The sequence below is a fragment of the Anser brachyrhynchus genome (assembly GCF_964034855.1).
Source record: "Anser brachyrhynchus genome assembly, chromosome: 4".
NCBI classification, from domain to species: Eukaryota; Metazoa; Chordata; class Aves; order Anseriformes; family Anatidae; genus Anser; species Anser brachyrhynchus.
This window is the reverse complement of record NC_137698.1, coordinates 13,930,706-13,943,685: the sequence shown is the minus strand read 5'-3', so window position 1 is coordinate 13,943,685 and position 12,980 is coordinate 13,930,706. Positions and strand designations below refer to the sequence as shown.

The following is a 12,980-nucleotide window of genomic DNA, read 5'->3' as shown; positions in this document are numbered from 1 at the left end:
ACACTAAAATATGCACCTCACGATACGACTACAGCCCTTGACAAATAAAAAATTTGGAGTCAGGCCAACAGATAGACTTGTTGAGGATTAAGACTGTACTAATGCTGACAGAGGAAGTTCCACAGCAACGCTGGTGTCTGGAGAGGGCCTGTTCCCACCAAGCCACCCCATCCCACACCTGCTCACACACAGCAAGACCTGTGCCAGGTCCCCCTGGTTGCATCTCCTCAATTAGTGACAAACTAGGATGAATACCCCAAGGGTAAGGGGCCAGATCCATAAACAGGCTATATGCAGTTGCTCATACAGAAAAGCAGGGGAGTGTGGAGAGGCCGAGCCCTTCAGTGCCTCTGCTCTGTTGCCTAATAGGACCTAAGCTCCATGGAAAATCTAATTGGTGGTCTGTGGTTTAATTTTGTCATTTCATTTCCTTTTAGTGAGTAATATCTCTTTTGTTATTTTAATTTAATCTTTGGGGTTTGCTCTTTTACATTAATTTTAATATTAACTCCATAGAAACAAACCGATACGTCAGCTGCTCAGCAGGTGGGATGTCACTGGAGAGGTTCACAGCCAAAACAAAGGATCATGAACAAAGGCAGACTGAAAACCACACAGGTGAGAGATGGGAGAGAATTTAAAAGGTGCTCCTCCAGCAGCCTAACTCAGAAGCTGCAGTCTCTTTCCAGCGGCGTCACCGCACAGCCTGGGGTTGTGCAGACTGACATCTATTAATCCAGTTGTTCGCCAACCTGAAGAAGACCACCAAGTAAAGTTCCCCAGCAGACTATTTATGAGACTTTGCTTTCAGTACTTTAAAAATCTGCTAGTGTTTTATCCCTTGACCTGTATTATGGTACACCAGGTATTTGCCTTAAAACAATCACTCCTAAAAAGCTCATAAGAGGTGAGGAAAGTTGGCCCACACTGAAACAAACAACACATCAAGAAGGTGACTCACTCCAGCCTGGCCATAACTTTTGTTTATTTTTTGGTAACTCTGCTGTCTAATTTGCAGAAATGTTCCTGAAATGGGGGCTATATCTCCTCCCTGTGAGTTCTCTAGTGTGCTAACAGGCAGGTACATATAGCAGTCTTTGCTTTTAACAGATAACCCGGTACAGAAAGATATTTTCATGACTTGTGCATTAACTAAGTATCTACAAAAATTTTGTCCTATGTTAATTCTGGGTGAAATTGGTCAACAGGCAAAGCTACTGGAGAGTGGCTGGAGGGGGTATAGAAAGTAAAGGCAGATAATGATTTCATTAGCTTTACATTTCTGACCTGACAAACAAAATAAAATGGACTTAGAAACTCTGCTTTCTTTAACTTGTTGTATCTCTTCACGTGGTAGAAGCCAGGGCTTCGTACTTCATAAAGAAACGTTTTGGGTGACAGAGATGTGCTATGCATCCAATAGAAAAATCCAGCAGAATTTCAGCAAGATGCTAAGAGCCAACAGCACGAATGAGATAGGAGAAGCTGTGAAGAGAACTGGGCAGCCACCAGGTAAGATGCTCTGATGACATGAGATGGGAGAGCGCCGGTAGATAGGCCTGGCTGGGCAGGGGCCACTGGCACCTAGAAAGAAGGGATCTAACATGAATTCAAACTGGGACAAATTTTTCTGCCATCAAAGAACTACTTAAAATGTCATGCCTGGTGGTGTACTTCTTCATACCAGCTATGGACTTGTCACCTGGCTTTTGCTTTAGAGCAGCACCCATACAATATTAACAGTATGGCTTGGCTTTGTAAACCCGATGACCCTGGGGAGTAAGGCAGTATTCAAAAGCTCTCTCCGCAGAGCTTTGTGAAAACTCAACTACAGGTAGGAGCCCACTCCTTCAGTCTAATTCTGATACGCTCCGCTGCAGCAGGTCCAATTTTGAGTGGAGTATAAAACCCAGCTCTTTCAAACGGAGATTTGTTGTGTCATACAGTAAAATTGCTAGCTGTGCAGAAAACACGACAGTAGGTTGTATTTCAGACTGAAGTCTAAAGATATTTGTTTCAGAGGAAAGTCTTCTCGTGCTGTAATGGGTTGCTTCTTGTTACAGCAGATTTGTTAGCATGTCTCCCTGTGTTCAGCACAATAAACATCTGTAGCTATTCACTTGGCAATGTATGGAGACAAATGGTTTTGACAGTCAGGATTAAATGTGGGCAGTAATGGATTTTGTGGTGAGCAGGTAATCAAAAACAAGCTTTAAGAACAACCTCCACTCCAAGTTCAGCACGATGGAGTATTTTAATCAGCACTCTAAAAACAACGTATTGGCTTCTGCTTGCCTGAATATTTAGGGTCCCCTAAAATCTCTCCCTCCCCCACACCAGTTGGTCAAAGCTGAATTTATTGAGGTGGCCAGGACTTGTAGAAACCATATTCTCAGCCTGAAATGCGTTTGCATCAAATAAAGTCACCCTGCTCAGCCTGTGACACAGCAGCCCCCCTGGCGTAGCCTCAGACTTACCTGGCTGCTGCATCCCACCCTGCCAGACCGGGGTGGGGTGGTAGTACAATGCCATCGGCAACGTGGCTGCTCTGGCAAGACCACCTGTGCAGAATACGAACTATTTCTGAACCACCAATAAAAGCTACACCCAGGAAACACCCCTGCAGGGTCTGATTGACAAACAGCTGTCCCATTGCCCGCTCCTGGTCCAAAGCCCTGTCCTCCTGCCTGCAGAATCACTCAGTACCAGCTATCTGTTTCCAGCCTTTTTTTCTTTTTTCTTTTTTTTTAGAAGAATTGGAGAACAAATATCCAGGCACGGAAATACTGCAGGAAGGGATAGGCCAGGTGCAGTCACATCTTTCAGCACCCCCCTTTTTTTTTTCAGTCCCCCCGCTTATCCTGGGGCAACCTTAATGGCTCTAAGGATGGAAATTCCCAGTCTTCCTACTGCAGAATTTGTGATAATTGTTTACACCTTCCCAGCTGTGTAAGACTTGCTTTTCTTCCCCTCTGGAAGGGGCAAGATATGCTTACAGTTCTGAATCTTCTTAAAGAGCTGTTGCAAACCTGACTGTCCTCATGAACATTTTGCTGAGGTTTTTCACAGCCTCACCATTTATATTCGGAATGAACCGCAGGTCAAACAGCCTAGCAATTCACTTGCTAACTTAACAGCCTGAGGCTCTGCCTCAGGGCCTTTCACACCGCCAGCTATTAACCACAAAGGAATGTCACCAGCACTGGTCATTATTGTTAATTATGGCACTTCTCTATTCACACGCCTCCATACGAAAAGCTTTTCTCATCAGACTCCTTCCCCTATCACCGAGGACCAGGTTATTATATCACACCTAGAAGCACCACGCAGTGTGCAGTAGGTTTTCACAAAGAGCCAGGTGGCTACACCTTATCCCTACTGACTCCAGAAATACAGACCGAGCAAAGGGCTAAACCTTGCTCATCACTGTCTTGCCCTCCCTGTATTCACAGGGTTAGCTGTGATTCAGCTGCCCCAGCCTGGAGGAATATGGGATCCAGGCTGTTCACCAATGCCCATCTGGGACAGGTAAGATTTGGGATCTGGGCCAGAAGACATGGGATGGATGGCATTTCTAGATTCGGGCAAGACTTTCCTCAAAGGGCAATGACAACCTTGAAAAGAAAGGAAAAGCAATGGTAACATCTGCAATGTTCAGAGCAAGCCACCCACAGCAGATCTCCTGGGCAAAGGTTTTCTATTATGTGTGATCTGTGAGCTGCTCAATGTGCAGGCAAAGGCTGCAGTGGAAGAGGAAGGATAAAGAAAACTTTCTAGAAAGGTACATGACAGCAAGAAACAACTAGGGTGGAGCACAGAGCCTCCATGCAGACACCTAAAAACACCACAAAAAAACATACGACTCACTTGCATTTCACCGTTTTATGTTAAACCTGCAGGTTACTATTTGCAGGTTTATATTCAACCACTAAGGCCCAGGAGACCATCACCTGCCCTTACCTAAAGATGCTTTCAATCCACAGCTTCCAGCTCACCTAGAAGGAAGATGTTTAGGACTCCTCTCACACGCCTGTGTGAGAACAGGTGTTCTCCAAAACACTCCCTCAGAAGAGGAACAGGCTACGAGAGTGCTCCTCAGTGGGATCTACCTCTATCATAAAGCAAACAATCATCCCTCCACTTGTAACAGGAATTGCTGCAAGATATAACTGTCCTTGTGGATAGTTATCCGTAATTGTCCCCAGAGGGTGCACTCTCTAACTCTCTAACTCCTAGGTATCAGTCGGCAATTCAAATCTGGAGTCCTTATTCTATCAAACCTTGATTTGTCCTGCAATCTGTAGTATTCTTTAGAAAGAAGAAAAAAAAAAAAGGTTCAGGAAACATCTCTCTCCAAAAATCCAGTCTGAAAGGTCCCTGGGAGGTAATATGAATGCAGACTGTAGCAAATCATTTCTAATAATTCATGACTAGTATGACATACGGTTATAACAGCTGAGGAGTTATCCTTAAAACTATCTGCAATGCGAGCACTGCATGCCTTTCACTTCTTGGAAGTTTTACATGCTGTATTACTGTGGGGTTGGATTCAATAGTCTAAATAAAGCTTCCTCTTGCTCTTCCAAGCTGAAATATAAAATAACACAGGGGGAATAAGCATTTATCTCCTACAACGCAGCACATACAAAATCCTTTCACTGAAGTAGGAACTACAACAGTCAAACCTCTGGGTCATTCTTCTTTCTGTGAAAAAGGCTTGTTAAAAGTATATGTTAATGTTCCCTGCCAATTTTTCTTCTCTTAGCCTCTTCCTTCCAGGGCTCTCATTACATTCCCCCTCTATGTAGTTTTAAAAGGTTTCCTTGTCTGACAATTTTGCTGAAGGCAATTATGTTACTTGCCTTCTCCTGAGCTCGATATACAACAGCAGAAGTGGCACACTGCACATATGGTTAAGGTCTGTTTTAAAGACACTCAGAGCTGGCTATCAGATCTGGCTGTGTCACTTGTGTCCTTTGCACCTATCAGAGTCTGGGAAGCTCTGGAACTCAGCTTTGGGATAGTCCCTTATCCAAAATTCAAGAGATGAAATTTTTGCTGTCCACAGAAGACATTTTTCTATATTGAACTGGAAACAAGAAACCTGTACTTAGACCTTAGCCAGGAAGATAAGCTCTTTGGGATGACAGAAGGCAGCACAGCTCCATCTGTTGCATTAAGCAGGTGTTCAGGAGTCAAGTGTACTCACCTCTCTGATGAGAAAAGGGTTCTTCTTTTCGGTTTGTAATGTCACTCAAGTTTATCTACAGCTTTGCAACAGATCTCTAGGGCCTGGCAACAAACTCCCAAAGGCTAGATGCTCGGTTATCCCTTATAATTTTTACAGGGAAAAGTCGTGTTTGAGCAGAATGGAAACTCACAAAATACACCTAGCTGTGAATCAGGCACAAACAAGTCCTTCCCTCTGCCTCTCCCAGTGGCCCATTACTGGTCATAGCAGGCTTCATCTCCAAGGTGCTCCCTTTGCAGGTAACAGAGCTTGACATTCCCCTGCCGTTATCAGACAGACTGCAGCACCAGTCCCGCTGCACGACTTGGCTTCTTTGGCTGAACACAAGCCATTCTACCCACTTTGGAGCCTTCAAAGCCAACATACGAGTCAATACATACACAGAAGAGCTTTTGAAGCCTGGTTTCCGAGTGCTTTCATTCAGTACATCTGTCTCGCACATGGATTCCCTGATGGACAATTATATAGTTGAGTTCAAATTTCAGTCTTTCCCTTTAGTGGGGCACTGATACGGGTTAGACTCCTTTAGTTGCCCATCTATTTTCAGAAACTTTGTTGAAACACAGCACACTGCAGACTTCTCATCCCTAAAATAAGGCTGAAATCAGCTCATGAGTTAAAATATTACCCCGGTGGAAAACTGAAAGTCAATAAATAAATAAATAAATAAATCAAGCCAAACACAAGGCCATGCTATGTGTAGTAGTAAGTCTAAGAAGCTGATTAATAGGAGAACATAAATAAAATGCCCAAACACTTACACCGACTGCAAGAAGGGCCTTGATCCTCACTGACAGCTGATGTGCTTTCCCTGCCCAACCACTGGTACCGCCCCTCTGCCTGGAACGCATCTGTTTAGGTCTGTATACTCCTACCATGTATCCCTTAGGTGCTGCATATAGTACCCAGTCACAGAACCTCCTAGCAGGGTGAGAGTTATGATATGGGATGAATTCACAAGAAAGCAATGCTGCAGCTTCTGAGTCACTGTCTCTCTTTGCTTCTGGAAGTCCTGTTAACATCCCAAATAACAAACAATTTAAGGAAGAAGCTGTTTTCTCAGCCACCATCTCAAAATACCCATTTTTTCAGGGAAAAAACACTGTGCCTACTATGAAAACACTTTTTTAGGGCATCTTTTAGGAAAAACGTGGTGCAGGCAGGACCTTGGCATCAGCCATGTCTGTAACACCTCCACAGGTGGAGCATGGCACTGACATCCCCATCTCACAGGAGCCCAACAGACTCAGCGAAATCCAAGTGAATCAAAAGAAATTTAAGTTTCGGACTGCCTAAATTCTGAGAGTTTGAAATGGTAACTTTAAGGTCACATTAGCTTAGATTTTGTATTAATTCCTAGTACTTTTAAAAACTTATTGTCTTTGCCAAGCAGACTTTCCCTATCAAGGGAATTTAAATGATATGCAAGCCATTTAGGTACACAATATATATTGTCACTGCACAAAGGACCTTTAGAAAGCTGAAACTGGATGAACTTTGCCAGAAAAAGCCAGCGTGGAGAAAGCTATTTCCAACTATCACTGCCAAGTTTAAGTAATATAGTAATGGTATGGGACTGGACACATAAAACACCATCTGTATAATTAAAATATACACAAAGGTGGTATGGGGACAAGTATCATCTGAATGTTAGCAAAGTAAAACCACTAAAAAGAATTAACCCTTCAATGATACACTCACATTGGAGACAGGAGTTACACAGGAATAGGGAAGTCCTCTTCTCTAAGACCCAAAGTACACATACCTCTCCTCTAGCCAAGCTCAGCCTGCAGGTCAGACCAACATTTTAGCCCCAATACTGTAATGCATTTAACACACACAATTTAAAACATAGGCTTTGTGTTTTTAAATCTTTAAACTCACACATGAAGCACCAAAATGCTTTTCCTTACTACAAGCAAGTTTCATGCTGTTTCTCCCATCACTTGTAAGAAATCGTACTACATTTTCTTCATTGCTTTACACTACAGTGTACATAGTCTCACATAGAGTGAAAGTTAGCACTGCAACAGATGGTGCAACATGTCTCTAACATTAGAAAATCAGGAAGTGAATTATTACTGTTGATAAAAAAAAAATGACAAATTCCTTGCAACTCAGTTGTCTGTCCCAAACTTACCAGAAGGTGGCAGTATTTCAAAACATTATTTTTTGGATTTACCGGAGGGGCATTTATTTGTTAATCGACTACTTGTTAATAATGCATTTTATTATTCCTAGTGTTTTAAAGTGAGGAGCTGTAGATCCTATCTGCTGAGGCAGAGAGGAAGCAGTAACCCACACTATGTTGTAGTTTTAAAGAGTCTGGCGAATCCATTAGTATGGGAATACATAAAGGGCTACATTTGCTTCACTACTGCTTTTATTTGCTGTAAACTATTTTTGGCTTCTTTTATAGAAGTGACCATATGAATAAGATTAGAATTTCCAAGGTGCCCAAAGCATATTCTGATGCCACAAAGAAGTCCCTAAATTCAACAATGTTTCCAGGAATATTGTGCCTGATTCGTATCCTGTACCTTCTACAGATTCATATATTATATCCCCTTCCAGGTTTCAAACCGTCGTCCTTTGTTTTATCAACAATTTCACCACTGTGCACTTCTCCTCCTGAAACTAAAAATATCCTTCTCTTGTGTCTGAGCTGCCACTGCTTTGCCTTCTACCCATGTAAAACAGAAAGCATATTTTAACAGCCTGAACCCCTTGGCACCTATTGCTTTATCTACAATTCACACTCTGTGGCAAGACATTTACTGAACAGCTTCATAGGAAACCTACTTGTGGCTTAAAGCTTTGTTTTAAAACCTCTGGATTAACCAGGAGCCAGTGTACTTGGGAAAACCATTGCCAACAAGGTGAGGGTCCACATTCTGGCATTCTTGCATGTGTGGCTCCATATTGAAGCTGTCTCAAATTAAAAAAAAAAAAGAGAGACAAAACAAAGTCTGTCTTAGACTGGCAAGAAAATCATCAAAAGTTCCTATAAAAATAGAAAGGATGACAGAAGAATCTTTGAGATTTTCTTCTATTATACACTTCTATTTACTCTTAACATTATTTGCTTCAATGACTCTAGAAATAATGGCTCCAGAGTACAAACGAGAGGGTAGAAGTTACCGACCAAAATACATTTGTTTGGACTATTCCACCTTCATCCCTCCATTTTTTTCCCCTAGCTATAGGAATTACAGAGAAAAGAGGCCTATTTTGCTGATGATTTGTTGAGGCCACTTGCTGTGTCAAATCATCTGTGCCAACATATTTAAGGAAATTATTAAACGTCATAAAAATCACCCATGAGACAAAAATGCAGTGAAAAGATCTAAGTCAATGAGATACTTGAGCAAGCCAAAGAAAAACTGCAATATTCCTACATCAGCCTTAAACTGCCATAACATTCCCCAGTATTTATAGAGGTGTTTATTTGGATTTATAAAAAGTGTTTAAAATCATTAAGCATATTTCTCTAAGCATCTTTATCATCATTCTAGAAAATGCAGCAGAAAGTATACATATGGAAAAGCACTTATTTGCATTTGCCATGGAACCAGTGGTGTTCAACTTTGGCTATATTTCCACAGAAAAGGGTGTCCAGGTGGCAAACTTACCTTTACAAAAATCTCCTCATAGCCACAGTGTAACCTATGGAAAAAAGTTTGAATTTCAACATCCCACTGTTTCTCTCTTATCATCCCCCATTTCTCAGTTGCTTTAAACATTACAAGAAACTGTACAATAAACCTTGTTTCTCAGGGTTGTTTTTTTTTTTGTTGTTTGTTTGTTTTTATAAATTAGAATCACAGAAACATAGGTTATATTTGATTATATTCATAGCATCATAGAATGGCTTGTGTTGGAAAGGACCTTAAAGACCATCCAGTTCCAACCCCCCTGCCATGGGCAGGGACACCACCCACCAGATCAGGTTGCTCAGGGCCTCATCCAACTTGGTCTTGAGCACCTCCAGGGATGGGACATCCCCAGCCTCTCTGGGCAACCTGTTCCAGTGCCTCACCACCCTCTGAGCGAAGAATTTCCTCCTAACCTCTAATCTTAATCTTCCCTCTTTTAGTATAAAGCCATTAATTAGCGGGAACAGAAAGCAAATTTCCAATGACTGTGACTAAGCACAATGTACTCACTGACTGCAAGGTAGACTCGCTTTTAAAGGACAGTAACACGCAAAGGTAACTTGCAGCATGGATGCAGAAGTAGCATGATGTAAAGTCAGGGAGCTTTGTTTAAATCCTCTAGATCTGTGCTTGTGTAAGAGGCTTTCTGGTCTTTGCTAAGAGATGACCTGTTTGGTTGTTCAGTTTCCCAGAAAATGTTTTTAGATCTTCAAACACCACTATGAGAAAAACGCCCTTGTGGCAATGACTAGATAATGGGAATTTGCATCTTAGATGACTGAACAACGGTGTCCAAGGTGAGGATTCGTCCTGAGAGGTGCAGAACAGCTAAACGGAGCATAGCCTAAATCAGCCTCACCCCAGGATGTGCTCAGGGAAGCTCCTTGGCTGCCTCCTCATTAGGGCTATCTATTCCTACTCCCTCTTGCATGCTGGCCTAAACCTAACATGCAAAAGAAAATGGAGACTATAAAAATGAAAACATCAATTCAGAGGCTCTTTCTTGCTATGGTCTGAGTTTAAGATAAGCATTTCTTATTCGGCAATGACATTATAAACACATGTATATTTGCAGCATCACCAACCCATGACACTCTGCACAGGGAATTGTAGCATGCTGGCAGGTGGCAAACAGAGAAAGGAATGGTTTTGAATATTTTAATTCAATTAAATTGACACATTTACCTCCTGAGATTTTTAATCCTGGAAGGTTTTATGACTTTTTACAATGTAGTCGTTCCTCTTTAACTCCTGACCCTTTGCTGAGGTCTCTTCAGACAGCAAAACAGTATTTGGTTCTACAGCCTGAAGAAAAAAAGTGCATAAAGGTAAACAGTGGGTAAAATTCCTATGAATATGGATTCTCAGCTCCCCTTGAATTACACTGATCAAACTGACTATTCAATATTCTGTACTAACCTGGGAAAATGACTGAAAGTATTGGATGTTGAATATAGGTTAAATTCTACTCACATTGAATCAATGCAGAACAGAGACATTTACTGGATATTCTTGATGCATACAAAAAGGCAACTAAGAGGAAGTTTCACTCACATTTATTTTGATAAGGGAAAAAAAAGCAGGGAGGCATGGAGTTAAAACACCAAAATTTACATCCCTAAACGACAAGAGAACATGAATTTCTGCGTTTGGTTGTTTGTTTTTTTTTTTCCCTTCAGAGCAATTAAGACTGCCAGCTGCCTGCACATACAAAAAAAAAAAACAACAAAAAAAAAACTATCTCCTGCTAAAATTTTGTTATAGTCACTGCCCACTACCTGACAATCATTTCTGTCAGAAAGCAATATTCATAAACACTTTACGGAGGTCTGCGCTGCCTTGTTTTGCTCCCGTGGCGAAGCATGAAGTGAAACAGCGATCCAGGAGTATTACCACAGTCGTGCTCTCTCCTCTTACAAAAGCCTGGCTTCTTTGGAAGGCCCTCTGTGTTGGCGGGCTGCTTTTCATTACATCAGGAGGGCCAATTTGGGGTATCATATGCAGCTGAAAAATTGCGAGTAAACTGCCATTACTTGCAGCAGGAACTCAAAGGGCTTTGACTTGCAGAAGGGAAGATCACAGGCCAACAAGAAATTCTTTTCTATTTAGGTGGACTGGAGAGAAAATGAGGGTTCATGCCCTCAAATTGCAGCAATCCTTTGTTCTGTTATCTCCTTATAAAATGGAGGGAGAGCCAAATACATTTCATTTGTACTCGGAGAGGAGAGTTACCCCCGTGCTCAGTAATACTGGACAAAGCCCTATTGAATTGGCTGGGACAAAAGCATGCAGTTTGTGTTAAGCATGGGTTCTTCTTACAATGCCATCTGGTTTCTGAGGGACAAGTTTTACAAGTGCTTAATCATCGCTTTGCCTAGTGCTGCAGTGTTTAACCAGTTCAGGAGTTTGAGTCTTCCAAGGAAGCTCAGCACACAAAAGGCAAAGTCCTATTTGTTTCTGGCATTGCTTAGGGGTTTTCTGTCCAGGCAAGGGCTGACAGCAGCTCCTCACCTCATGCGCAAAGTCAGCCAGGCCAGAACCAGCCAACAGAAATTCCCAGGGACTCTAGAGATACATCTTTAGTCACCCAGGGACACAAAGCTCATTCAGGGTTACGTGACACAAAAAGCTCTTTGGAAAACCCTACAGGTCTCCTAGCTTTACAAGCACTCCAGCTCAGGCCCAGGAAGGAGCTTCAGTCCTCTCTGTCCAGCAGTTTATGCTAGAGTGATTTTTTTTCTTCCTATTGGTTTCCAATACACTTAGCTTCCAGTGAGGGATAGCTCTGAACCGGCACAAAGCAGACGGGAAGAAAACAGCTTTCCCAGGGCTTTGCCAGGCGAGGCGCAGCCGCACACAGCTGGACTACGCTGACACTAAAAGCTCTGATTTTCCCTGTAAGTAACAGGGCCTGAGGAAAAAGCAAGGTGAAGTCTCTCATTTCCCAGACAAAAGGAGGCTGGGAGCACAAGGCATCTTACCGGGCGGCTCTCCTTTTTGCCCCCCTTTCTGTTTTCCTGGATATGAGTTTTAAAATGGGTTATATTTTGCCTGCAGCAATTTCTTTTAATAACTGCAATTATTCTCTCCCATTGTTCTGACTCTTACAAGCAAATTAGGGAAATTCAAAGGCAATTTTCATGATTGTTTGTTGTCAGGGGCTTATGAATGGCTGTTCTACTTTACTAGAATGTTTCATTAAATAAATAACAAGTATGGCACAAGAGCTGTAAACAGCCAGATAAAGACCAGTTCATTTAGAGACAGATCCTGCCCGGTTCTTAGCTGGGCATACAGGAGACCCAGCAGGCTGCTCTCCTGACAGACATAGGAAGAGTTTCCATGTTTAAGGAAGGGCTTAAAAGGGCTTTTAAAGGGCTTCTTGCTCTCCCCAGCTGCCTTCTGCCAGCGCCACATGAGGTCGAGCCATGCCTCCAGCCCTTGTGGAGAGTGGGCCTGGGACACCGAGAGAGGCCCTGTTCTGTAAGCCAGGGACTTCTGAGGAGAATTTCCTTTTCAACATAAAACTGCAGTGCAGCCATCCACCGCTGCATATGCCAAAGCCCTTCCCAGCCCACAGGATCTTGTTACGGTGGTCTGAATGACTGCAGCAAATTGCACAAGGCCTGCCTCCCCTCGGCACAGCGTGAGGAGGTGCGCTACGCCTCCGCCCCATCCTGTACACGCTAGCTGTGTTTACCAATTGCTCACCTCTAGATGATTTCAGCACCATCTGCTCTCTAAGATGTTTTCTCCCCAGCAGCAGGGACCCGGGATGCAAGCACGCTTCTTTACAGCTCTCATCACTTAGCATGTGTTTCACAGCCTACCTGGAAGCGTGCACAAGCAGGGGACGGCGCTGGGAGGCTCTAGCGTCTCTCCCTCTCTCCATGCTTGCACAGCACGCAGGGAGAAGTTGCAGGCCACAGCAAAGGCCGCCCTGAATAAACAGCACCGTGACCTCATGACATACCATGTGGGAAATAACAACTGGGATGGGAGCTAAGAACGGCAGCAAGACTGGATTTCTGGAACAAATCCAAAGTCAAGGCCTCAAAAAGGACTCAAGTATG

At 42.9% G+C, this 12,980-nt stretch overlaps 2 protein-coding genes across 2 annotated transcripts in view; one reads left to right on the top strand and one right to left on the bottom strand.

The window, feature by feature from the left end:
• Positions 1-12,980, top strand: part of LOC308195067 (uncharacterized protein) — a 1,623,621-nt gene that overhangs the window by 96,940 nt on the left and 1,513,701 nt on the right. The window lies entirely within an intron of this gene.
• Positions 1-12,980, bottom strand: part of LOC308195061 (uncharacterized protein) — a 535,750-nt gene that overhangs the window by 441,155 nt on the left and 81,615 nt on the right. Inside the window, exons 9-12 of the mRNA XM_080591884.1 lie at positions 10,093-10,212; positions 8,884-8,917; positions 8,054-8,179; positions 6,953-7,038 (exon numbers count right to left, since the gene is read on the bottom strand). The gene's annotated coding sequence lies outside the window, so the exon portion shown is untranslated. The remainder of the gene's footprint in view (positions 1-6,952; positions 7,039-8,053; positions 8,180-8,883; positions 8,918-10,092; positions 10,213-12,980) is intronic.